Source organism: Lissotriton helveticus, chromosome 5_1, assembly GCF_964261635.1.
Source record: "Lissotriton helveticus chromosome 5_1, aLisHel1.1, whole genome shotgun sequence".
Lineage (NCBI taxonomy): Eukaryota > Metazoa > Chordata > Amphibia > Caudata > Salamandridae > Lissotriton > Lissotriton helveticus.
The window spans coordinates 1,313,882,778-1,313,910,711 of NC_136065.1; the positions used below are offsets into that span (position 1 = coordinate 1,313,882,778).

The 27,934-nt window shown below is 42.9% G+C and overlaps 1 protein-coding gene across 2 annotated transcripts in view; it reads left to right on the forward strand.

Annotated features, from left to right (window-relative positions):
• The first annotated feature begins 18,107 nt into the window (after positions 1-18,107).
• LOC144755342 (uncharacterized) overlaps positions 18,108-27,934 on the forward strand; it is a 124,144-nt gene continuing 114,317 nt past the window's right edge. Inside the window, exon 1 of one of the 2 annotated variants that reach the window (XM_078644150.1) lies at positions 18,108-18,481. The gene's annotated coding sequence lies outside the window, so the exon portion shown is untranslated. The remainder of the gene's footprint in view (positions 18,482-27,934) is intronic. The other variant, XM_078644151.1, reaches the window with a different exon arrangement.

A 27,934-nucleotide genomic window follows, 5' to 3' on the forward strand; every position in this document is an offset into this window, starting at 1 on the left:
CTTAGCAAACACATTACAGAACAACCAAACATTACCTATAGAAGGGGTCTGACTTTGAGGAATATCCTGAGCCCAAGCTACCCGACATTACCTTGCAGAGACAATTGGCTGACCCAACATAGTACAGGCTTCTATGGTTGTAATCAAAGTGTGGCCTGCAAATGGGCTACTCCTAAAAAAACTCACTTTCACGGTCCAAATGGGAAAATGTATGAGATTAGGAGCAATATTAATTGCCTGACAAAATGTGTTGTCTATGCTATAGAGTGTAAGTGCAAGAAGAGGTACATATGCAGCACCATTAGACCTCTAAGAGAGGTGGCTGTGGCTGAAACTAAAAGAATAAAAGCCTGTAAAACAAGGACCATAAAGACTGCGTATATTTTGCTTTGGAAAACCTGTGTCTTTTGTTAAATAGGGAAGCCATTGAAAAAACATAACGTGTGCTAGGGAGTGAGGTATATTCGATATAGGGCATTGGCCTTGCTGTTTGTGGAGTCTGGTGGCTCTCCACACCTTTAAGCACCGTTGATATACTTTTTGAAAACTTATAATCTATGCTAATTCACCAAGAGGCGCCAAAATCCCTATAAAAAATACCACGCATCTCTAGTATTTACTACTTTAATCAGTTATTTGGCTCGTGTATTTGCTCCTGGGAGGATAGAGGGGAGCCATTACATCACCAACTTTGTAGTAATTCATTAAATTGATGCTTACGTCACTGGAGAGGTTAAGGTGTTCGAAAAATACGGGGTGAGAGTAATGAATGGAGCAGAGGGATGAGGTCTGAGTTTTTTTAGTGAAGTTCGTGTTGGTTCTAATATGTCTGAGGATCAGGTTGAATGAAACTGAGATGCTGGAACAGTTAAGGTGCAGGAGAGAATGGATGTTATTTGCAACTGATTTAGGCATGGGAATTAACGTGTGCAAATGGTATTTGGATCGATGTTGCATGTGCTATTAATATTTGTGCAATGTTTTGCAGGTGTATTCTAAATGTAAGTGTCCAGGCAAACAAACGAACAGGCAGTATTAGCACTTTCTGCTAATAGGTGATAGTACTAACAAGAACTTCAATTCCATTTGCACACCTTGAACTGCTAGTGCACAGGACTAAATGCCTCTGCCAAAGGAGGGTGGGCACAGGGCCAGCCAGTCTTTTACAATGTTGTTTCCGCTCACACTCAGATGTTTTCTCGAAGCCAAAATTACGGCTACTGTTTACTTATTAAATCACGGGGCCGGGTTCTCTTGAAGTCATGTTAATATTGAGTAACTTCTCTCTACTGCCAAGGGTGGATGTAAATATGTTGTTTTAAGGTTACTTCAGGGCGCAGTTATATTTTGCTCACTAGTGCTAATGTCAGGAATGTACTGCTAAATCTATTGTAATTACCCCAGTTTGGTAACTATGTAAGCAAAGTTTGATTTTATGTTACCTTGGATTTTGTTTTTTTCGGTACATAAATAGTGACCAATTAGCAGCAACCATATGTTTTGCTCCCTCTATACAGTTGGGAGAATACCACGGTTATACCCAATATTTAAAATTGATAAATGTATGGTAATCTGATTGAGTTATATTCATCACCCTTTTTTGGTAATCTTTTACATTTGACGACCGAAGTGAAATCGTCATACTACATAGAAATAGTTCGAATAAGTACATCTCATTCACAGACATTCGCTCGGTGCTTGATGATCCAATGTATTTTAGGAAACCCGGTAAAGACAAACTTATAATATACATATGGTGCTTCCTGGCAAGTTTCAAAGCGATTCCCATCCTTTGGAGAGGAAGATACAACTCTTTTGCCACATTATTTCCCGTTTGTGAGGTCCCTTACCCTGGCATGTCATCGTGCCGAAAACAAATGTACAAATTTCTGATGGTAGGTTAAGGTACATTCCACCTCATTTACATACAACACTGTAAAGACCTCTGGGATCTCAATTAAAGGTTTAGTCTTGTTTGAATGGGTGTGGGCGGGTAATATAGGTCTTGCCCTTGCTGGCCAGTACCCTGCTCACTGTGCTTTATCTGCGCATGCTCAGGATATGTATGTATGTATGTATGTGTGTACTTATATGATATTTCTATAGTGCAAACCCTGCCAAAAGGCAGCTGAACACTATGTATGGCCAAAGACAAGCATAACACCAATGAGTAAGTGGAGACAGAGCAAGGAGTAGGGTCGTTGATGCATTGTGATGTAGTGTTCTTGATGTAGTGTTCTTGATGTAGTGTTCTTTAACAGGGGCGCTTTCAACTCTTTCCTAAACTGGAGCATTGCTAGTGCGAGCCTGAAGGATACTTGGATGTTGTTCCTGTCAGACTCCTCTGTTCCAGTTCCTCAGGGTCGTGCTGATGCTCAGCGGCGGTCCACCTCTGAACTACCCCAAGCCTGGATTATGAATACACAGACTGTTGAGGTTATTGAGCGGGGGAAGGAAAGGGTAGGAACTGTGGGGAGGGAGATCTGTGAGGGATACAATAAAAACAATGTGAGGGTGGTACTAACTAGATTGTCTATTTTCCTTCACCTTAACGTATGTAAGTAACCCTTCCGGATGTCAACCCCAACCCCTACCTGAAACAATAAAGATGGATAGCAGGCTTCAGAAGAGAGAAGAGGGTGGTGGCACGTTCACAACAACACTATCAATAAAATGCAAAACAAGAGAAAACATATTAAAGAAGGATTCCTACAGCCCTAGACACTTCTTCTATGCTTTGTTTGTCATCATGAAACACATGCCAAGGATTCTTGCATCGTACATTGTGTCTGCCAGACTGTGTCTTCGATACCCCTCTTTGTGACCTCTTTCCTGGGATTTAAATATAACAAAAGGAAGTACCATCAAAACATGAACGAGTGTCCTTCAAAGTCTGAAAACAAATGACGGCATTTTCCTACTCCATTTGTGTAAAAGGCAAAGGTTTGTTAGAGAGCACAATACCCCTGTACTGTCTCAATAATTGCACTAGTCTTTTTCTGCAGACTGATCAGTCGAAATACCACCTAGTAGTGGTTGGCGCAGAGATTCTTTATATTACGAACGATACAAGACCTTTATCCAAGAATTCCAATAAACAATATATATGCCACACAGAATTTGGATTCCTAAGATTATCCTTATCTCCATGCATGAAACCGGTAATCCTTCAGTTTCTCCAACAGGAAGATGGCAGACCCAAACACCACTGAAGGCACCTAAGCTCCTCTGCATGAGACCGCTAGCAGGTGGGTCCCAGCCCCCAGAGGAGTCAGTGATTTGCGGTGAACCCGTCACCGTAATATTTGCTGAGATGGTTTGTTCGGTGGAGTTGCGCAAACGCACACTTACCGCCCAAACGAGAGAGTGTAGTTCGGCAGTGGGTGTTCCGGAGCCAGGTGTGCGCAAGGAGGGCAGTTAGTGCGCAACCGGCATTTGGATCCTGACAGTTCCAGATGTTAGGTCTATAGATGGAAACGGCCTGATGTCTAGTTTCTTCTTTTTTACATTTCTTAGTCTGCAGTCTGATGGTGTCCTAGGTGCGGGTGTGCCAAAATCCACCAGAGATGGTCAGCTTCTCTGCAAGATGAGTGGGGTGCCGTTCATGATGAGTGACAGTCTTTTGAAGCCTCACCTAACTATAACTCACTCATTTGGGGAGCCTCAGCCCTTGAAAACTTTCAGTAGCTTGAGAGGCCCTTGAGGATTCTGCCTATGTGAAAAACATAGACTGACACTTATTATCATTTAGCTTAATTGTATAGAATGGGGCAGTAAACATTTGCCACTATGAAAATACACACTTTTAACAGTATGACCCAATGCATATTTAACATAGCAGCAATATACTCAGCTATCATAATACATCCAGTAACACTAGCCCTTCAGATACATTACCAATAGACGCCCTCAGATGCATCTCATAAATACCATGCTCATGTACAGGGCTGGCTTTAGGGTGGTGCAGCCAAGTTAAACAAATTAAGTTTTTAAACTTATTGGTTTAAAAAAAACTGCTGAAAAGTTCCTTGTGTCTCCAGCACTTTTCAGCCAACAAGAAAAATGTCTAGATAACTCTACTGATTAATGTTCCTTTAGTAGAACAATTAGTGTTTTTCCTAGTGGCACTTTTGACTCATCATAAAGTAACACAGATAATTTAATATGCCTTCTGCAAAGAACATGTACCCTGCAGATAACAGAACTGTATTTTATGTTTATAGCTCATTGGGTTACTTCTTTTGTCCCAGAGATGGTTTTATTATTTGAAGTTCATTAGTTATTCTCCTAATATAGCACAGTGAGGTGTCATTAAAGAGCTGCATGCAAACTGCATGGTATAGTTTAGAACATTATGTTTTTCACAAGTGGTTCATTATCCTAATGTGGCTAAAAAGTGTTAGTTTGGGTAGTAAAACCAACCCCAACTACTGTGGTACATTTTAAAACCTGAGTTCATGCTTCTTCAGATCAAACACTCCTAAATTACACTGCCTTCTAGTATGGATGACATGTGATTCCTACACCTTGTAGTCCTCATTGTCTTATATACCCTTTCCTATAGACTGATTTACACACGGATGAGTCATGTGTCTCTGTATAATGTGTGTGTTTGTGTGTGTGTTATGTAAAGTGCTTTGACACTCCATCCTGGTATGAGTGGCCCTATAAAACAAATAAAATGTATGCGAGAGAGGGGCTATGGAGAGATGAGTGGCACTGTTGGAGGGTGGTAGTGAAAGAATCCACGGAGAAGGAGGTCATTTGGAGGGGAGCTCCAAAAAAGATTGTCATACTGGACTGGAGCTGGGCCTGACTAATAGACTATTTAAATATAAGCAGAGCATACTTAATTGCTGGCCTGTCTGCTAAAGTTGGATGAGGGCTCCCTGAGGCATACAATAACACCGTATCTGCAGGAGAAGAGCCCAGGCCAATGGACGGTCAATTTACAAGATATTAAGGCCCCTTAGGCTATCCCACTAGGGTTTGGCCAGCAAAACTTGTCTGTAAAATAAATATTAAAATGCATGATGACAGAGTGTTCCAAGAACAGTGATTTAGATGATATGTGTAAAAGAGGTAACTGGCAACATCTAATAGAGTCAGATTATTGTGGTCATAGCCAGTGTTATTTACTTGGCATACAAAGCAGCTGCATTGGAAAGTGGGCCTTAAAGGTTAGGCTACTGCAGCTCTTTTCCTTTGTAAAGTGGAAGTTGGTTAGAGCTGGTGGGTAGAGAGTGGCATTCACCCCTACTGTCAAAATGCCCCATTGTCCTTCTTGTAAACAATGAAAAAATTCCTAACTTTTGTAACAAAAGTTTCAATTCTATTAAGGACACGGAAGCAAGGATTAGGCTTTTCTTTCCTCATTTATTTTCAAAGCAGCCATTTTAAACATAAACAAAACACCACCAAAGACTACATATCCCATGAGTCTTCAGAAAAGCAGCACATTCTGGAACATGGTGTCTCTAGCCAATCAGGCATCTCCTGGCTCTATAACTGACAACGAGTCCTGCAGCACTTCTTCTTTCTAACTGCGACAAAGCCGACTGTGGAAGATCTTTACTCCTGTTTCGACGTCTCTGAACCTATCGATAAAGAAAGGAGTTGAAACCTTCTGCGTGCAGAAAATCCATCTCATACACCTTAAAACAGAGCCCAATTGGACAAGACCTCTGGGGGAATAAGGGTTCCTGACGCCTTGGCATCCTCTGCCATGTCAGACTGTTTTGCCAACTGGCCCGTGACGACCAGAAGCTTGCCCTGGCATGCTCAGCAGAACCTGTCAATGCCCTTTTTGTGGTCCTTGATATATTTGGTAAGGAACCTTGCCATCCTTGTATCTATTTCGGGAGAAAGGGCTACTTTACCTTCAAGGGAAGGTCAAGGGCACTCCGCCCTGAGGCAGGAGCATACCTCCTGGTCCAGAGGCTTCAGCAGCCGACTTGCCACGTATTTGACTACTGTTTTACAAGGGGCCCACTGTGATGATCTGGGTTGGTGGAGTTTCTCCAGGTCCGAGAGATCAGATTGAGGATCCGCGACAGTCTTGGAGGCCTGCAGGGGAACCTGCACTAGTGATGGGGAAGGGCGCCAAGACCGGCTGTGGCCGGACTCTCTGTCCGAACCATCCTGAGAGTCATCTGAGTGTTGAGGGGATGCCACTGCAACTCATCCCCTTAGGGGAGGGGCCTCCTGTGGAGCAGCAGCCAAAGGCGTGGACGGTGCCTTGCTGTCCAAGAACGCTTGCTTTAATCTGGCAAACGCATCCATATCCACCCCTTCTGGATGTGGGCACTTGCGCGGTTTTCACAGAGGGGAGAGTAGTGGCCAGCTCTGGGGGTCGAAGGTCCGAGGGCCCTGGAAGCTCTTCCCTCCCACGGAGCGGTTGAAGGCACTTCTGCGCAAGACCCATTAATCTCCTCTCCAGAGGGGCCACCGCCTCTGAGACCGCCCTGACAATGGAGGCGTCAACAGCATCCCACAAATCATCCATGACCGGGAAATACTGTGCCTCCTCACCCTCCTCGCATTAGTCGTCAAATTCCTCCATGACACACGCGGTCCTGGAGAAATGGAGGACCAAAGGTGAGTATCAGGTAAGTAAAGGTAAGTAAGGGGCCACCCACCAGGTAAGAGGGCTTATTTATAATGGGTGAGGCTAATGGTCCCTGACTAGGGAGTGTTCAATGTCAGTAGGGGAGAAATGGGTTGAGGACAACCACTGAGACGCAGCCAGCACTAAGGACAATAATGGAGCTAGGAACAACTCACTAAGCAACAGTACCGATTGTCCTCTAGGACTGACAGGAGACTAGCTCCTTTCAGACAAATGCCCTTCAAGTCACTCGGGCAACAGAAAACCATTGCCTGAGTTAGTCTGCACTAGCAGGATGTGCATGCTGCTCTTACCCCCATGAGGGGTATTCAAACTTCAGGCGGGCCGGGAGGCTCAATGGATGCAGACAGATGCGCTCAGTAAAACCAGAAACTGACATGACCTCCGTTCGTGCCCGTCAAACTACGAGCATCTAAAAGACGCGAAGAGGCGAGCGTCCTTTGGCGACCGGCAGACTGCTGCCTGCTCTTACACCAGCATGAAACTGACGCGTGGGAGCAGACAAACCGTTCCTGTGGCTGCGGAAGAAGAAGAGGCTTCTAAACAACACAAGGCATGTAATAGCCAATAATAGACAAGGAGATCACAATAAATTACACATAGGTGCCAAATACAAGCGTCCCAAAACAATCCCAAACCCCATAGGAAGTGAGGCACGTAACTGACACAGAGGCTGCAGTAGCGAAGAAAGAGGAAGTGCTGCAGGACTCGTTGTCAGTTATGGAGCCGGGAGATGCCTGATTGGCTAGAGACACTATGTTCTGGAATGTGTGCTTTTCTGAAGACTCATGGGATATGTAGTCTTTGGTGTTGTTTTGTTTATGTTTAAATTGGCTGCTGTGAAAATAAACGAGGAAAGAAAAGCCTAATCCTCACCTCTGTGTCTTACCATAGAATTCTATTTTGCACTTGCTTTGTCATAGTAAGAAGAAGTCTGCTACCTCCTGTTTTTAGATATTTACAGGTCCGCCGTATTAGCAGCCGCTGCCTGTGGAGGGAGTTGCGGTTGGGCACAAAGGCGGGGCGGGGAAGGGGCAGGGTGGGGGGTGCTAAAATCCGGAATACGGATAATTGGAGGCAAGCAAACAATTTAATAAATAAAACGGATTTCGTAGCACGCCCTGCATCGCAAAATGCGATGCAGCGTGCACTACGAAATTCGTTTTATTAATCAAATTGTTTACTTACTCCAATTATCCATATTCCGGATTTTAGCAACGCCACCGTGCCCCTCCCCCACCCCACATTTGTGCCCCACCGCAACTTCCTCCACGGGCCGCGGCTGCGTATTAGTGATTTATTGTCAGAAATATTTAAGTGCAATGATATAAGATTGTGTTTTGCCTTAGGGACATTTTTGTCTGTAGTCGCTGAATGGCTTGCTGAGTCAAGTAGTTCACAGCAATAGATGCACTCTTATGGAATAGGTACATTCGATTCAAATATCTACGAATTGTGAGTTTTGCCAAATTGTTTTTTACTTATTAGCATTACAGAATGAAATTTTAAGATATGAAGTATGAACTGGACAGAACCCTACTGAATTATTCTTTGCAGTTTTAGCTGGATCTCGCTTCTTAAAATTGAGAAGTTGAGGTTGAATTTTCGCTGCTACAATTGTATTTTGCACATAAATGATTATATTTTGCACACACAATAATGATATTGCTATACTATATATAAATCCCTGTTTGTGGTCTTTAGAATACTTTGTACTTGTGATCCTTGCAGTGTCTCTTACTGTACTTACCATCTATATCAGTAGTTGAGGTCCTGCTACAATTGTATTTGGCACCTAAACAGTTGTATTTTGGACAAATGTTAGGGATATTGTCATACTATGGGTAAAGAACGGTTTTTTAGAATGTTGTGTGCTTATGATTGGTGTACTTTGCACCTTACAAATTGCATTTTTCACAAACAATAAGTATATTGTCTTTTTATAGGTAAATTCCTGTTTGTGACTTTTAGCATATTCTGTACTAATAAAGTTTTAAAAAGGTTTATGTTAATGTTTATGGGTGCGATTATATTAATTTATGGAGGTTTTAAGAAGTATGTTGCTCTTTTAAATTAATGTATACCAATATATTGTTTGTACTGCCTTATTGGCAAGGTATCAAACTGTTAAATAAACAAACTAATAGATCGGATAAGTAGCAATTTAAAGAAGCTTGACAGAGTCAGTGTCTTTGTTGTAAAATGGAAAGAAGACAGAAGTGGCTAGGAGAAAATCACATTGCCCTCCCCAGTGACATTTTAAGGATTTTTGGGGCCCATAGCCGAAGGTATTTTGGGGTCCCTGTTCAGAACAGCTTTCAATTCATGATCCAATGTCAGCTCTTCCATGCCCTCTTTGACAAGTTCACTCACAGTGCACAGGCACACTCGTTCGAATTCTAAAGCTGTTACATCATATATTCAATAATAGTGAGGTGTGATTTCAATATAGTAATACAACAGCAGCTTACTAATATTACTACAAATAAACTCTGTGACACCCCTATTTCTCACATAGGAGGTCCTGTTTTTATCTAATAGTAACATTATTTGTGGATGTTGCATGAATCATAACCATAAAATGTCTCTGCAAAATGCCTGTAATAGACTTTCACACATCACTAACATTAAAAATAATTTTTAGGAAAACAGTATTTAGAAACAATCTGTTGAAGAATTATACAAGGTGATAAGAGCAAGACTTTCTGCAGAACAAAGCGGGGTCTGGATCTATATGGGGACCCCTTGAAAGGCTGAGGCCCAGGGTCAGAGCTCACTTTGCCCATGCTTTAAAACGTCTCTGCCTCCCAGGCTATGAGGGAAAGCTGTGCGAATTCTGCAGTATACAGATGATACAGTACTCCAAATGGTTTAGCTTATTACTGCAGTGAGAATTCTAAGGGCCAGATGTGCAAAGTGAAAATGCTTTTATTGTGTACAAACACCAATTCAACAGAATCGCAATTTGAGTTTGCGATTAGGCATTTGGAAGGTGAGTGTATAGGATGTCGCTTCCAAATAACGAATCATAGAGGTAGTCTAATGCATTGCGACCTACATGCCTCATTTTGAGAAACAATTACTTGGGGAGATGAGAAAGAGCCGTCCGCAGAGATCTAAATCATTAGTATGGTTACCAATGTGAAAAATATTTGGTTTATCTCAAACATTACCAACGCAAAGTGTAGTCAAAGTCTGCAGAGTGTTAATACCAAAAGATGACTTTTTAAGACATGTAGAATTGTGAATGGTGCATATAAAAGTTAGTCTAATTGTGTGTTTGAGTGAGTATGTTGTTAACCGCTTCCATGCTCATGACTGGGCCGCTCCGTCATGAGCATCCGTTGAGCTGTGCTCATGACAGAGTGGTTCCGTCATGGCCCGCTCGGCGCGCCTGCGCGGCGCGAATTCCGCGCCTGCGCTGGACGTTCCATTGAGCGGGCGAGGCCATGACAGAACCGCTCCGTCATGAGCACAGCTCAACCGCGGCTCGTGACGGAGCGGCTCCGTCACGAGCATGTGAGCGCCGCTCGGCCCCCCTGCCCCGCTAGCGCTGCGGCGGAATTGCCGCCGCAGAGAAGGGATTAAGTGAGCACTGAACTGCAAATTTATATAATGCTTATAGAGTGGTTTGTTCCCATCATCGCCCATGCAAAATTGGTTGGGAGTATGTTTGTGTTGGTGCTTATGCTGATGATGGTGATTGAACCGTTGACTACTGAGCTGCTAGGTTTGTGAGTGTTACAAGAGAATTGATATCAGGGTTTGCCTAGGTGTGTGTCTCATAGGCTGTGGTGTCAATGCTGAGTTGTGTGTTTGTCTTGGTCCTGTAGCTTGACATTGCCACTTTATTATTACTGCCCTATCATCTTCCAGATCAATTTATGTTGACTTTACTCTCTTTCCTCAAATTATGAAGATGTTCACTGTGCATCTTTGTCATGTCCTGGAACATTTCACAACATTATCTCAGTCTGGTGTGTGCTTGTTATTCATATGAGAGAGTCATGTAAAGTGATCTCCAATCTCTCAAATGTCCACCCTGCACAATTAGCTGTTATTAGAAAAATTGATCCTTGCAGAGGAAAGGATTTGTCATGCCAGTCCTCCCATTTTCATGATGCTTAGCCACCTGACACGGTCAGCAGATTGTCCTTATTTGAGAGGGATGCCATCTGGGAGGCAGTAGAGCTGAGTGATGAAGTGGGGTAGCTGTTCCTCACAGGGATATCCTCTCTCTCGGATGATTGAGAGAAGAGAAGAGATGTGCATGCAGTGGGGAAGTGTGTAAGGAAGTCATCAGAGGTATCTGTAGGTTGAGGAATGATTTACGGTGAGTCTTGCATTGCTAGCACAAGCATCCATGGCTGAAAGCTGATGGCTGGGAACGAGCAACTCTAAGGAGAGCAGTTGGAGGAAGACTGGTGGCCAGTTGTGTGGAGGTCTTGTCTGATCATCTCTGTGGGTGGCTAGCAATGTCCTTCTCGACCTCCTCTTCGTCTTCATCCTTCCCTTCTTCTACAATATGTTTTGTTCCTCCTCCTCTGCCTATTACTATTCAGCAGTTTTGACTACTGATACAGCAGCTTGAAGGAGGATTGGATTTTTATGTGTCATTATCTGCTGTCCTCTGTTTGTGGATGGTACAGCATCATTGTTCAGCTAAGTGTCGCCTGTACCAACAAGATGCCCCCTTTTCTCTTTACTGATGCGAAGGAGACACTGGTGACTCATTCAACCTCATCTGAATTAATATTCATATTCAATCAAGAACTACAAGATTGCCAAGGCGTTTGTTGCCCATTGTGGCTTTTTCCTCCAAACTGGGACTCTCTTAAGGGGACAATTGACACCTATCATGTGTATGGTTAACCACAGGGTGCCACCTTAGAAGCTGTGAGGAGTTGCCCTTTCTTTCAGCAATCAGAAGGAACATTGATAGATCTTCACAGAACATTCTTCATGGCTTTAGAATTGACAGTATTGTTTGCTAGAATGACAACACTTCACAACTAATTGGAATGTTAATTATAGTTACTGGGAGAAAGGCAGCCAGCGGAACTGGTTTCATTCTAGTTGGCTTTCAGGCAGCCCATAGTGTACTTTTTCAAATTTACCTTTCACCTTTGGACATCAAAATCCTACTTTCATCATTTAATTTGGTTTTCGATAGCAAGTGAAAAACTTTCAAGCAAATTGCTATAATTTGGCTGAATTATGAAACGAGATGTATCACAAGTATTCACAACAATTCATCCTCCTAGGAAGATGTAAATTTACCTACACAGTGACAAACAGCTTTGGGCAACTGTGCACTGTGGGGACATTCCGCTCTGTAATACTTAACATGCACAACTTTTACACATCAACCTCTGGCCTTACAGAATGCACTTAGTGCCTCAATATGTGTGTCCTAGGAATCCTGATGGGGAAGGAAGCAGGCATTATTGGCCCCATTAGGATTAAACATTGAAGTCTGTTATATTAAGTTTTCCAATGCTGCAAATTGAAATTCTGTGGAAAAACATGTTGGGCAATAATCCACATGGTGACCTCATTTGTCATGTTATCCTAAAAAAACATGTAATCTCCCTTATTCCCCAATACACAGAATTAATGGAAGTCCTGGTAATGATTAATTCAGGGTTAGGGGGTTACAGGAATTTTTCTGAGACACTAGTAGTGTGGCCCATTGAGACAATTTTGCCAGTGAATAAAGATAGGTTTTCTACTTGACAGAGTACTTTTCTCCCACATGTGTCATGGCAGTAGTTTTGGAACTGCAGCCAGCAAGTACCTGATGTTTTTTCAGGAGACCTACATTTTAGACACATTAAGTTGAATCAATCAGTGCTTGGTTCCTGCTCCACAGAGAGAAATTATGTTAGGCCTGCATTGAGGAATTACGAGGCTGACTGCCACTCAAGCCAACAAATGGTAAACAACGGGTGGGCTCCAAGTCCTTTTGTTAGTAACAACAGTGTCTCACAAGCTGGCTAAACGTGCTAGCTCATGCTCTCGTAGACTCAATACTAAAAACACCTCTATCTTTGTCTGTAGTGTGTGATTGCATACTATTTTTATTGAGTTTTTAGTATTGAAAACGTTAGTGACAAAGATTTTGTGTTTGAGGATTTTAAAAGTGTAAAAATTGTATCATTGTAATTCTAGAGGAAATTTCAGAGGAGGATGAGAAAGACCTGGTACACTTTCAACTAACCAAGCTAGATTTATCAAACCTCATAGAAATGAGATTTCACATGCAGCCGCAATCACCACCAGTGTGACTATCCCTGTAACAACTACTGCCACTACAACTCCTACCTCAAGAACTGGAGATAAAGAAACCTTAACTACTCTGCTTGCTAACTGTTCTTTTATCTGTTCAAATAATGTCTCCTTTATATACAGAGTAGAAATCACAACTTGAAATGGATGCCTATATTTAGCGATGGCAAATGCTATCCAATTGTCAACATGTCTCTATATTTTTTAAGATAATCATAGCTAGAGGAATGAGGCATAGAAGATGAGACATAGAGCAACAACAAACACCATTTGAACCTCTAAGACTTGAGTCACAAATGATTGTAGCCCAGCCTTCTGAGCAATCTGTTGCTCTCACACAAACCTTGGCAAACATTTGTAGCAGTTTGTAAGCAATGGCCTCTAGCCAACTCCATAAGAGCATCTTTGGAAGTATTCCCTTTTAAATTTCATGGGTGGGAAAAAAAAGTCGGATTATATGCTGACGATCTAAAGGTATTCACGAGTAATCTCAGGGCTTCATTACCAAATATTACTAAGATTCTGGATGATTTTGGAGGGGTTCCTGGCTATTAAGTGAACCATCAAAAAACTGAAATTATGGAATGGAATTCTCCATTTCCACATGCTACAGCAAAAAAACTAAATTAAATATCTAGGTGTAGTGATATTACAAAATATCAATGAAATTGCACAAACAAACTTTGAGATGAAGATAAAAGAGACAAGGAAACTTTTGCAAACTTGGAATGGTTTACCACTGTCCTTCATGGGGAGATCCAATGAATAAAAATGTTACGTTCTAAATTTACATTCTAAAATTACGTCTAAATGTATGTTCCTATTTAATACCATCCCATTGGAATTCAAGACACAATGGCTTAATAAAATACAAGGAGAATTGAATAGTTTCATTTGGGCGTCAAAAGCAGGAAAGAAACTGCACAGAAAAAAACTAACAAGGGGGTATTGCTAGCCCAGATCTCTAACACTATTTTAGAGCCTTTCAATTAAAAAATATCAGAGCATTACTCAAGGAACACGCTTTCTATCCTTCCTAATATAAATCCATATTATTAGAAGACTTCTTGCGATATAAATTTGGACACCCAAAATATTTAAAAAATGTAACTAAAGATCTTACTTACTAAAGGCCTGTAACCAATGGTATCAAATCAGAAGAAATCTGCAAATACCGTATTATTGTACTACAGCTCCAAAATTGGACTCTCCAGGGACACCAGAATGCTTGAAGAATACATTGGCAACCCCAATAAGACAAGCAGGGTAACAAAATGGGGTCAACTGATACAATCAGGGTCACTGGTTAGTTGGGACTCCTTACAACAAAGCACGGATCTAAAACTATCAAGGTTTACGTTTTATCAATTGACAAGCTGGTCACAATAGTTGGAGAAGAGAGTTGCAGAAAAAGCAACTTCAGAGGAAGAATTACAAAGCAATCCACCAAACAACATAAGTATCAAAATGGTACTGGTTAATGATCCAAGCAGGGGAAGAAGACTCTAAACTACTGGTTGAACTCTGGGAGAAGGACTTGCCAACGAGCGACATCCAACACCTATGGCAAGTATCTTTGATTACATTATGGCGAGTTTTACAATCTGCACATCTTAAGAGAAACAATCTTTTTACATTACACAGGGTATATTGGACCCCGGAAAAGCTATCAAGGATAAATAAACAGGGGGTGAAAAGTTGCCCCAAGTGAGTTGAGACAAAAGCTAATGACTTCCATATGTTCCAGAAATGCCCGCAACTACAACAATTCTGGGCAAATGTGGGTAAGGTTATAAATGAAGTATTAGGAAAAGACATAGAGGTAAGCATAGATTTAACTATTTTTGGAATTATGAATGATATTGGTGGCTCACTTAATTTAAACAATAAACAGATGGACTTACTGTTTGTATTATTATTACTTGCCAGATGGGAAGTATGTATAAAATGTATAAGTGTAAACCCTCCAACCGTAAATGAATGGCTGATCTCTGTGAATAAGATTAAAAAACTAGCAGTGAATAAGGAGGGAAGAAAGCGATTGAAGTTTGGGAGATTTGTGATAGGAATTAATCTTATAGTAGTGAGAAGGGACAAGGTAGGGAGGGCAGTCCGATGATTACTCTTGTGCAGTACGAATTACGGGCATGGTTCAGTGGAGGAACCTCGAGTGACCTGCCTTAAGAATTCGAGATCAGATGGCCAGACCCCACCTCAGATTAAGTAAGGTTTCAATGTCCGAGAAGAGGTGAGAAAAATCCTGCTTGGTAAAGTTGCATTTGAGGACAAAAAAAACGAAAAAGCAGTTTGGGAGCAATTGAAGCTGCAGATACTGACCCTATGGATCTAGGAAAGTGTATTACACTTTAAATGAGATTAGAGACACACTGATGGAGCAGGTCAGTTTGTATCAGTAGGAGGCATGTTCGGCAATTTTGCATCGCATTCACCAGAGTGGTAAATGGCATTCTTCTCAGTGTGCCATAGCTGTGTCCTCAAGGTCTGAGAGAACTAGTAGAAGGATCCATGGGAGATGGAAGATGTGGAAATACCAAGCAAAACTATGTAAATCAACTTGCATTAATATATACTATTCTATATCATTTTAGAAAATACGGAAATGCATAGAATCCCTGCTTTACGGACCCATGTCTTCTCAGAGGCCAGTAGCTATACTGCTCATTCCCCTTAACCATCCAAATCCTCCCCTTCACAAACCTCCCAGCAGCTTTCACCAGTGAGGCCAGGAACTGCATATGAACGTGCGACCCTTTGTCACACCCTCCCAAAAAAAGGTTCCTTAAAACATTATTATAAGCAATTAAAAATAAAGTATGTTTGCTATTTGATCAATGCTTATTTTCTACATGCAAAGTTATGTATGTATTTGTATATAGAAAAATAAACAATCGTTTTGATTTATTTTATTTTGTAGTGCAATGCTGATGTACATAAAGATATCTATATGAATATCAAAATGTATACATTATAAATATCAAATGTATTTTTCAATGAGTTCGTCTGTTATGGCTGCAGCATGTTGGTACTGTTGTTGTATGGCCTGTACACCATCTGTGCTATTCTCTTACTCACTTCAGCTATAATCTTGCTTGTCTAGATCTTCTAGCATGGCCATGTGTCAATGCAAAAAAACACTGTACAGCATGCAGCATAGGATTGTAATTTTACTCCCCTTCTCTGGTGTAAATGCTAACATCCCACCACTACGGCGGAGGCATCTAAAGCAGGTTTTAAGAAGTCCAAATGCAAACTCAATTACATTTCTGTTCCTAGAGTGCATCTCATTATCTCCCCTTTGAGAATGAGTGATGGGGTCAGGAAGGGGTGTCATAAGTATTCATGTATAGGATAACCAATCACCTAAGTCAAAATTAAGCAGACAAGTAGATGTTAAAATTATTATAGATATCATATGTAGGACGAGCCTGTCCCTTTAAAAATAAAAATTAAAATGTGTGGATTTATATTCACCTAACAGCCGTATTCTTTGTATTTTTTATGAGTGATATCTAGTCATGGTATATGGCATCAGAATATTTCCTAAAATCATGGGAACGTGTATTGATCTGGAGAAACTGGCAGAGCACTGAGCAACAATGTATTGTGGTGGAAGTTAGAACAGGGCATCCATCATCTGCTGCTTCAAAACTTTTGATAAGGTGGGCTGTAACATGGCATGAAGTCTTCCCAGTGGAGCTTGAATCCCACCTGTAGCCAAACAATTTAGCACTGCGAGCAATTTTAAAAGTGGTAGAAAGGCAGAGTTCGTTCTAATATTGGACTGTAAAGCAGTCCCTATGGCATCCAATATACTGAGGATGGTGTCCACGTCAAGGTGATAGTTGTTAAGGATATACTCCCTGGACACATTTAAAGGATTGAGACACCTCCTGATCATTCTTGGCCTTCTTCTACCCTATTGGGTGCGTGTTGTCTTGGTTGTTGGGCCTGTTAGTGTACTTGTGCAGTTACAGCTGTAGAACTATTAAATTAAGCCCCTGAAGATGAAAGGTCCAGTGCTTCAGTCATGCGACTGTCTTGCAGAATGAAAGAGTGATGGAATTGTCAGCACTTATATATGCATGAAATTGATAAACTGGATTATTTGAACCTGGTGTGTTTGACTTTCTCGATAAATGTGTTTGTGGCACAGAGGTAATGTTTTATTTTATAATAAACTTTTGTAACCACAAATATACCGTTTAAAAATTAATTTGTGGTGTCCACAAACACAAAAAAACACTGTTTTTATTTTTAAGAAAGCTACAAAAAAAATACAACATACATTCAATCCACCTTACTATTGTACTGCTGTTCTCTAAATATGTTTAATCACTGTCAATTAAATATATACATCTTTCAGATGCTCGTCTAGGGTAATAGTGATGCCGCCCACAAATATATATATATAGTTCCCCCTAGTCTAACTAATATATTTACTATGGAATTTCTCTTCCACTTGCAGATGTTGTGCAAGTTCTTATTCTATACACATTTACGGGATTAGAAAACAACAGTCATATGTGGCCTTCGCCTTGCCCAGGTGAACTGGGAAAGCGATGAACCAAGATTTACTTTAAGCTTCTTTTGAACGAACTTTGAGACCCAAAGGGCTGGCCGCTAAGACCAGGAAGTGAATGTATTATTTCCTCCCCGGTTCTTTACATGTAATGAGCACAGAATTACACGGGTGCCAACACAGCCGCAGTAAATAAAATAGTTAACGAACGCTGGACAGGTCAAAGTGCAGTAAGAGAGTCAGGGGCAGCATATTTCACACCCTGCCCTGGGGTGCTGTTTTATATTCTGACTGGGTTCGTGCCAATGTTACCGTTTTGAAAGAGTGCATGCTGTGCGTATGGAAAGAGCTACTTCGTTGCCGCGCACAATCATCTCCTTTCAGCTGTGCGCCTGTTGTTTTATACGGATATAATGCCTCGCACGAAAAGATCTCTTTTGGAGTAAAGTCGGGAAACATGAATCCGAGTTTAAGAAACATGAACGCTGGCCAGCTACTGTGCTGTGTGGGAGAGCGTTCATTCCCTTTCATTACCCTACCCACAGGTGTACCTACCCAGACCTATTGTTAGTATCCTCTGACTTAATTGGCAAACTCCATTGAAACTTCTGTCGTTTCCATAGAGATATCTCCATGGCTCGCCCAGCCCTCCAGGGAGGGTAATGCTGCGCCTTTGAATACACAGGAACCTGTTATGTCAGTGTCTGTGACTGCACCCAGAACCCGAGCCTGCAGGTACAAAAGTCACTGCGGTTCCTTGTTAAGTGCGCCTCCGATGACTTTAATGAACTAGATTCTCACAAACTAAGCAAGGGAATGGGGAATGGGTCGAGGAGTTCGAAGTGTAGCTCCTGAGTTGGGACAAATGTCGCCCGATTATAAGCCCTCAAAGTTGTTTGGCAACAAGGCGTCACGGCTCAACATACCCGGAAGTGTTCGGTGTCGCCTGTGGCAGAACAAGCTCGAGTTCATGGACAGAGTGCTTTTCTAAAAGGTCTGCACCGGTGAGAATTCTGCTAAAAAAGGTAGAGTTAAACTTATTCTTTTCTTTGGAGACGATACCTATTATTGACGCAATGCAAGTAGTTTGTCGTCGTTGCGGACAAATACATACAATTGTATAGCTTAGCAAGGCGTTCGTTGAGAAACCAAAATACGCACTTTTATGTGCTCCGTTTCAACAAAGAGGTTGTCGTCTGTCGCCGTGCTAGTCTAGGAAAATAAATAAAAGAAATTTAAAGAGGAGGTAACTGAGGATCTTTCCCGGACTAGGACAATACGGTTTAGTTTACATTTTCCCAGAAAACGATGTTGCCACGGAACGCTGAGTCTAATAGGGCTGCATGTTCTTTGTACATCAAGAAAAACTCAATTTAAGGAAATTTAAATGGACATTCCTAATTAACACTCTGAAATGTAACGTTAAAATAGGCTTACTTAGTGTGCCTATTTCAGCTATTGTTTGCAATAAAACTGCTTAAATGTTGTGTGACTGTATAATAAACAAACAGCCTTTAGTTAGCGCTGTTTGTTACATGATGCGTGCCAACTCCGTGTCAAGTACCTTCCCCACTATTGGGTTACTTTGCGTCTGGTTGCGCTGACAGTGGCTGGCCTGTGGTTGCCTAGCACAATTACCTTGTGGGTTAAGTATGAGTGGTTCATTGTGCGGTCGCTTTGTCTGGGATGCGCAGGTATCTGAAATTAATCCAGCAGATAACGGGAAGCCAGCTGGAGTTAGTGCAAAGAGGGTGTAATGTGAGCCCAGAGGCTAAAGGCTGTTGCAAGTCTTATGGCTGCATCTTGGACTCCATGATTGCAGGCCAGGCTGCCTTTTCTATATTCTGAAGTCTAGTTCATCTCATATAAAGTCACTGGAGGACTAAGGTATGGAGAGTTCTTTTAAAGTGGCTGGAAGAGAAAGGGTGATGGACTCCGGTCATAATGTTTTTTTTTTGTTTTTCATGGTCTGGCTAGACAGCGCAGCTGTCACCAGACAATTATGTGAGCATCTCTAGAGAGGGGTGTGGCTCCCCTTACAAGTTGGGAGGCAAGAGAACATGTGTTGATTGGGCAGCCGTTGGGTGGATCCACAAAAAGGAGCCTTTTCTCAGTAGTAGTGGCTGGTGTCCGAGAAATGTGGTGGGCCAGCGCGGGGGCTGAAACTAAATAAACAATAAAAAACATATCTGCCAGTCTTCTGTTTGCCGCTCTTCTGCTCCTCTGGGCACAGGCTGAAGCTCGCATACTCCCCTACGGCCAATCCAGATGCGGCTGGGTTGGAGAGATGTCAGTGTGCATGACAGTTTGGTCATCCCAAAAAGGGCGTCCAAACCGTCATGGGCACTGACAGCAGTGTCCACCACTCCTCCTTCCCCGCTGCAATGCTGTGGCCCAGCCCTCCAAGACACGGCTGCAGGATAAAAAATAAAATGATCATCACTTTATTTTTCATTTGCCTCTGAGGGCAGGGGGCGGCGACACTCCTCCGCCTTAGCGGAGGAGCCGTTGCTGCTTTTTCTCCAGGTCGAGACAGCTGTGATCATTTTGTTTATTTATCCAGCTGCCCAAGCTTAAACTTTCAGGGCACATGCATGACAACTGAATGCTATGAAAATGTCTTAGATTAGTAGATAATTGATGTTGTTTTTCTCTGGCAGCAGCATTGATTTTTAGTTCTGGCTTGACAGTGTATCTGTCACCAGACCTTTTAACCTGCACCAATATTATTCTACAGCTCTCTGCTACCACAGAAATACATATCTATTCCCATGCTATTTACATGTAATGCTTCACATTACCATATAACATTAATTCAAAGCCAGACGAATTGGCACTGCCAATGTTTGAACTTATTTCTAACCTCTGTTAGGTCTGCTTCAGCTAATCTACATTGAAGGCGGGTATGAGTTTTTTTGAGTGATAATACATAGCACTTGCCCTACACCTGTGCAAACAAAGGTGGTTTGTATGAGAAAGCAGAGTTTCAATTACACATTGTTTACATGTGCACACAATGAAGATAAAGTCTCTTGTGGGGAATTATGTGGCAAGCAGCAAACATTTCCAGAGTAAGCTAGATGCCCTGGTGAGCAGGCTCGTCTGCGACTGAATCCATTCGGGATTTACAGCCTCGCAGGGCACGAGAGGCTCACACGCACACGCACACGCATCTGCTTGTGCTGCGCCGAAGGGTAGGCAGAGTTCTAAACAGTGCACAAAAGCACTAATTGACTCCTGTAGGCAGAGGGTATTTTGAGTGGCCACCGCTCCTCTAAGTCCAGTCCCCACATTCTTCCATACCAGCATCAAATACAGTCTTGCCTAACAGCACCCATGTAGTCCCTTGGTCAAACACATCACCCACTCTCCAGTGCCCAGCTCCTTTCAGTATTCTGCCTTCCTCCAATTCCCTTTCTCGTACGTCTGATGGGATCACATGGTGGAAAGTTTTCAAAGATTAGCTCATCTGAGAAAGGCCGATCTGCCACCGTGTAATTTAAGCCCAAATCCCAGAGGCAGCTTTAATATAGCACAGTACATCGAATCTGCAGACTGCCACACAATTATTTATTCACTGTGGAGCTTTAACTCGAGACTGTTCTTCTAGAAGTCTTTCTTTTGAACACACATGCTGTAGTTAATCACATAGCTTTGGATAGATGGTTCGTTACTTGTGAGTAGGTACATATCAACACACTCTTGATTTCCACCAAAGAATAATATTTTCGAAGACCTGACCTAAAAAACACTGTTTTGTGAATAAGGAGCCCTTGTCAGTTAACATACATGTAGAAAATGATTCCACCAAGGGTTAAAATTAACTTTTGTCTGCTTAAAAATATAAGTGTAGTAAAAACATTATTCCAGTCGCCCTAGAAGTCACATAAACATGTTATTAATCCAATTAACTAGCACATTTGCCCATGCTTACTTTGTTACAAGTGGCAGGACAATACCAGATTGTTTTTGTCTCGGTATTGGTTGCAGATCTACTGTTTACAATAGATAACATATACTTAACGTGGGCTTTGGCAAGCCCTCTTCTTATGTTTGGGTGTCTTTAATGTCTATCTCTGATCCCTGCTCTTGATTAAATGGCTTCCCTCCCTATTCTTTTGTTTGTCCCCTCCAGGGTCATTTCTGTCTCACAGGTTCCAGGACTGATTGACTTAAATCTTTCTGTGCCTGACTTGAGCGGATTTTGTCCTACTTTCCCTTTCGGTCCCTCCCTGTTTACTACCATGTTGTGCTCCTTTGATACACCTTGATGATCCCTGTTCCACTCCTCGTTTACAGTTTTTTCCCTCAAATTGTAATGATGACTGGGAGCTGCAAAGTCCTCCTTTTTGAAGAGCTGTTGCACATTTTTTAAAACTTTGTATTTATTGTTCTAAAATGGCCATCGGCTGTATGGAAACTTTAAAAGAAAAATGCCAACATGGTTGCACGTGCATCACAATGCGCTCACATGCACCCGCAGCCATTTTCTAATGGCTTCACAGGGACGTCTAACTGTGCATCATCTTGGAATGGCTTTTCTCTAATACAGATCAGAAACAAGATGGATTCCTGTGCATCTGCATGTATTCCCGTGCGGCATGAGCATGTATGTGCAGGCCTCTAATTCACTTTGGTATTTTTTAATGCAAATGCAAAACAAGAATTAGTCAAACCAACAGCTCAGCCTTTTACAGATGAGAGCTATTGATTTTGCCAGTACTTGTTTAAGTTTGATTGAAATCAGAATTTATGAGCTAGTTTAGTCCCTTTTATGAATGCTAGTTATTGCCTGCAGACTTTGAACTCTTTAATGGAAGATGACCGTTTTAGATGATAATTTGCAGATAATCTATAAAAGCACTGCCATTTTTCAAACTATGAGTACAAGCCTGTTGTCTGACTGGCCATCAGGAAAAGCATGTCCCACTTCTCTAGTGACATTGGAGCAAGGTGACTGATGGAACTAGTGTAAACACTTGCACCAGCAATGAATGCCATAAACCCATAGTTTGATAGTCTCCCAGCCCATCCAGATTAAGGGAGTGAAGATCTGACTGTACGAGATGTACATCTTGGTGGTAAAACTATAACATCGCTCCTCAAACCCCGTATTCAGTTGTTTAAGGCATTAAAGAGCAAATGTTGCAAGTTGGAGTGAACTTCTGTTACATTCGTCTCAACAAATACATTTTGCCAAAGCCAATAGGTCTGGCTTTCGTGTGCCCATGCATGCAAACTGCACTTGTGCAGGTCTATTCGCGCGGTTGGTAGCATGTATGTCCGATTAATGAGATTAGTCCGGGTTTAAGAATGTAGATTACAAAGGCGTTGATGTGTGGCTAATAACAATCCTGATTAACTGGAAGAAGCAAATCTAAATTGCATGTGATGAACTGGATTTATTGAATATTTAAATGAGTTCCAATAATGTAAAGTTGAAACATCTGTAGGTATTATTCTTTACTTTTGTCTTTGCCATTTCCTCCCTTAATCCTCCCTATTCTCTCACAAGTAAACTATTTAATGCATACATATTGTTACTGGGATTCTTTGAATATGTTCTCATAAATGCTAAGGCCGAGCCCAATACAATAATGTTTGTAACATGCACGTCCATCAGAATACACGTTTTCTGTAGTGAGAGTCACTCCTGGTACTTAGAGAAGCAGATTCCTATTGCCAGAGTGTACATGTCTTTACCAAAGACTTGTAAACTTGTCAAACTTTGTCAGTGAGGCACGCAGCTCCTCGTTTTCTTTTTCATTTTGGTTTTAGCATACGTTTTAAAAAAAAAAATATGCAACTATGAGTTTTAGCCTGGTGACCCGCAATTAAATCTGCACCTCCTTCGTACTGAAAAAGAAAAGTAAAATGCTATTTCGTTTAGTGCAAATGTCCTTCTACTTAATGCCTCGCTAAAAGTATGGAATCACTACATAAATTACCATATAATGCATAGGATTCTTGTGTTTTTGTAGTCAGAAGTGACATCGACGGTTATGAATGAATGAATAAAGGTTTACAAAGTGGTACAAAACAAGGGTGTCCTGGCACTGAAAGGAGGTGAGGTAAGGAAGAGACCGAGTTAAATAACCTCGAACCAGCCACATTTTCAGATACTCTCTCAAAAGCGATCCCGGGGGCATTTCTTTTGGGTCTAGTGGAAGATTATTCCAGATTGTTGCTGCTGCTACAAGAGCAACAGAGCGTCCTTCACTCTTTATTCAAAGGTAACGTGGGGCTTGTACAAGAAATGCCTTTTCAGATCTACGAAAGTGTGGAGTTCTTATGATTGCATTAATTTTTGAAGGTAAATTGGGCGTTTCTTGTTAAGGAGCGGGAAGGTAGGAGTAGCCTGCGGGAGGGCGGCCTGTGGCCCGCTTCACTCCTGTCTGAGATAGTCGTTGTGGGCGACACGAGGGAAACATTGCAAGGGCTGGCTGGCGTAACGAAACTTGAGAGGACCCCCGCCCACAAAGTACATGGAGCCCCCCCTCCTTTCCTGGCCCACCTGGCACCACCTAGCACTTTTGCTGAGCCCCCTGAAGCTCGGCCCACCCTCGGCCCATGGTGGGAGTTCCCAACATCAGGCTTGCCCCACAGCGAGACCCATTCTTCCTCACCCACTATGCCCTGAATGAGAAGGGCTGTGGGTGAGGTGTTAATGCAAACACTGTTTCTGGGCTGCATGGGCCCCAGGGGTCCGAGGTGACAATGGCTCAAAGGCCTGAGCAACACCTTGCTCCCAGGGAGGCTGATTCTGGCACACAATCGCCCCAGGCGTCCACAATAAAGTGATCTGTGAAGTCTGCACATTGACATATGTCCGGGACTCACAGAAGGCGTCTGCCGCACGTAGATAAAATGCAGCACTTGTATGCACTTAGAAGAATACGGTGAAATGAACATACAATAAACTTCACATGTGCACATGGAAGAGTTCTCTGATGTGTGCACACTGGTCATCGGCCAGGTGCACACAGAAGCTGCCTGTAAAAAAAAGCTGTTTACATGAGTACAATACATTTGAAAAGTTCTGGCTTACATCTCCTGTTGCCAATTAGAAAACAGAATAAATGTGCTCGGGTCTTCTTGAATATAGAAGCCCTGCAATTGGCTTCAGGCCACTATACTTCACTCTTATAACCACAACTCTGCATTTTTAATTGTTTTGTAGCGCTCACATGGAGCCTTAAGGAGCTTTGCTGCAAAGCTATGAAGTGAGGCTACCATTGAAAACAAACGGAGAGACGCAGGTGACTGGCAAGAAGCTGGCTCATGTGTGGGGGGGCTTACTCTGAGTCACTGCTGACGCTTCCAGAAGGGTGCGCTGATGTCAAGGTGTGTGTGGGGACAGTCTCTTTAAGGACGCCTGTCTTTGGTTTCTTTTCACGGCTGACAGAAATGTTGGGGTCCCTGGATGTAGGCTCAAGTAAGGGTTACAAAGGTGTGATTTGCAGAGCCCCCCTGCAGATTGTGATGGGGCCCCGATGCTCACATGTCTCACAGACATCATCAGCGAGATTGCTTGGCAGGGTAGGGGGTCAAGGGGAGGCCACAGCACATCATCGCTGAACGGCCGCCCAGCTCTCCCTGTCAGTGCTCTATGTGGACTGGAAAAGGGGATAAATAAACCGGCCCACAGAGGGCACTGAGACACCGGCCATTCGGCCCATGCTCGAGTGCCCGCACTGCCAATCCGCCCCTGCCCAGAAGTTCTGTAAACTGAACAATCTGCACTTTATAACGTACATAAGTGGGACTGGACCTGCAGATGACTTAGCAGGAGGTTTTTTTTTAGGTCCTTTAAGCGTCAAAAGGAGGGATGCTTGGCCCAGGGTGCACATAGAACCTCACATAGCTTTCTCCGCACCACGCGCCGGGGTAGCCTGCATAGTGGATTCTATAACCAGACTACTTAGCCAACCACATGTCGACCTCAAAGCTGGGTAAACGGGTTTGAGTCGTGGCTGGGATTCTCAACATCCTGTGAATCTGGGAAAATCACTTAATCTCCCCATCCCCAACAACAATTAATGTCTGTAACAGAACTGGTGTTCATGTAAAGGGCTCTGATACATTCGGGTAGACTACTCCCTATATAAAACTGCAACAAAAAAAAACAACTGAAAAGTGCCTTTATTTTCTTCACTATGTGTAAGAACAGTTTTGTGTTATGTGCAGTATTGACATGAGCTCTGGTAGACAGCTCCACGGTCAAGTCAGACCTAAGAAGAATACAACAGAGAACAGCATAATCTTGGTAAATGGGCGCTGCACCAGAAACATTTCAGAAGCCCTTCGCTGTAGCTCAGTGAGAATTGTTTACCTGATAGAACAGCCAAATGTTAAGCTAAACGTTCACAGTGACCTAATCCCTGCCTAATGCAAACTTTATCCATCCCCTCTTGGCCTAGAAAATGTTAAATATTTACTGCAACACCCTATGCCTGAAATCCCATTGTACAGTTAAACTCGTTTTCGGCTCTGGGAGGGGAACTATTGTTTGCACCGTAAATATTTAATGCTAATAAAATCTTATTATTTTCTGAATATCTTTTGGTCATATTTTTTTTATTTCATAATTATTTTGCATTTGATGCCAAATTTCCCAACTCCCTACCACCTGTACTGGATTCCGCTCTTAGCTCAACCACACTATGAGTACGCAAGGCATGCAGAAGACTAGTCTAAAAACCTGTTTTGTGTTTTCTGAGTAAAGTGCTTTGTTGCCTTCTCTGCTTCAGAGAAACCAGCACTTTTTTGCAGCGCCCCCTCACACTTTCTGCCCCCATTTTGACTACCAGATGCTGGTTTTCTGTCTCTGATTGTTCCATGGGCTTTGCTAACCATGCCCAGGGCCAGTGCTCTGATCAAAAGGTATATGCTAATTAGGTGCAATTACAATTATTTTATTATTTTTATTTTGAATATTTGTATAGCGCAACTGATACCTTGCAGGCTTCCTGGCGCTGAAGAATACTCTGTTGACGGTTGACCGGGAAAGCAGTCAGACGGGCATTTATTGGGGGAAGAGCCAGGTCTTAATACGTCTCCTGAATGGCAGAAGCTGAGAAATCTGACGTATGTCGGTGGGCAGGCTGTTCCACAGCTTGGCCGCTGCAACCCTGAAGGATCTGCCCCCTGTTCTGGTTTTATTGAATCTGGGTACCTTTACCAGACAGGCCGAGGATGAGCGTAAATCTCTGGCAGGAGTGTACCACCGAAACAGGGCTTGCAGAGGTTTGGGTCCAAGTCCATGCAGAGCCTTAAAGACAATGCAGAGGGACTTGAAGGCCACACGTTGTTTTAAGGGAAGCCAATGTAGCTCAGCCAGAGCTGCTGTGGCCGAAGCCCTCCTCGTCCAGCCAAGAGCAAGCTTGGCGGCGGCAGATTGAATTCGCTGTAGTCGATCCATCAATGTGACTGGAGACTCCAGGAGCAGGGCGTTACAATAGTCGAGGCGACTAAGTATCGTACCCCTGACTATTGACGCCCGAGCTTGTGCCGGGAGAAGTGGCATGATTTTTCGGAATGAGCGGAGCAGGGCTGTGCAGGTCCCCACGATTTTCGTCACCTGTGTTTCCAAACTTAATTTATTGTCAAGCATGGCTCCCAGGTTGCGTACCGAGGCAACCGGCAGAGGTTTGTCTCTGATCTCTGGGGGCCAGAATTCATTCGGAAACTGGCGGGGTATCTTGGTGCCTGAACAGAACAGGACCTCCGTTTTAGAGGAATTGAACTGGAGGGAGTTTCTGTGTAGCCATCCAGCCGTCTCTCTTAGGCAGTCATGGAAGGTGGACAAAGGGATGGCATCCTCACCTTCCCAGGAGAGGATGAGCTGCGTATCATCAGCGTAATTTATTGTTTTGATCCCAAAGGATTTGATTAGCTTGACTAGCGGGATGAGGTACACATTGAAAAGGATGGGGCTGATGGAGGAGCCCTGAGGTACTCCCTGGGGTACTGGTGCAAAGGTAGATTGGAATGGGGGAAGGGAGACAGCCTGTCTTCTGTCCCGAAGGTAGGAGTGAAGCCAGAGCAATGCAGTGCCCTCCACTCCCACTTCACCAAGTCTCTGCAGCAGCGTGCCGTGGTTAACCGTATCGAATGTGGCAGACAGGTCCAGCAGTATCAGCGCCACTGGCTGGCCCCTGTCTGCACGCATGCGAAGATCCTCCATAGCTGTCAAGACTGCTGTTTCGGTGCCGTGGGCAGGACGGAACCCGAACTGGTGGTCGTCAAGAAGTGTGTTCTGTTCTAGGTGGGCGGACAGGCACGAACTGACCCATCGTTCGGCGACCTTCGCTGGGAAAGGCAGCAGGGAGATGGGTCGGTAGTTTGAAAGGCAGTCTGGGCTTAGGGAGGGTTTCTTCAAGAGAGGAGTGATTAGAGCCTGCTTCCACGGTGTTGGAACAAAGCCACTGTGCAAAGACTGGTTGCATATAAGGCGCATGGTGCCAAAAAGTTCATTT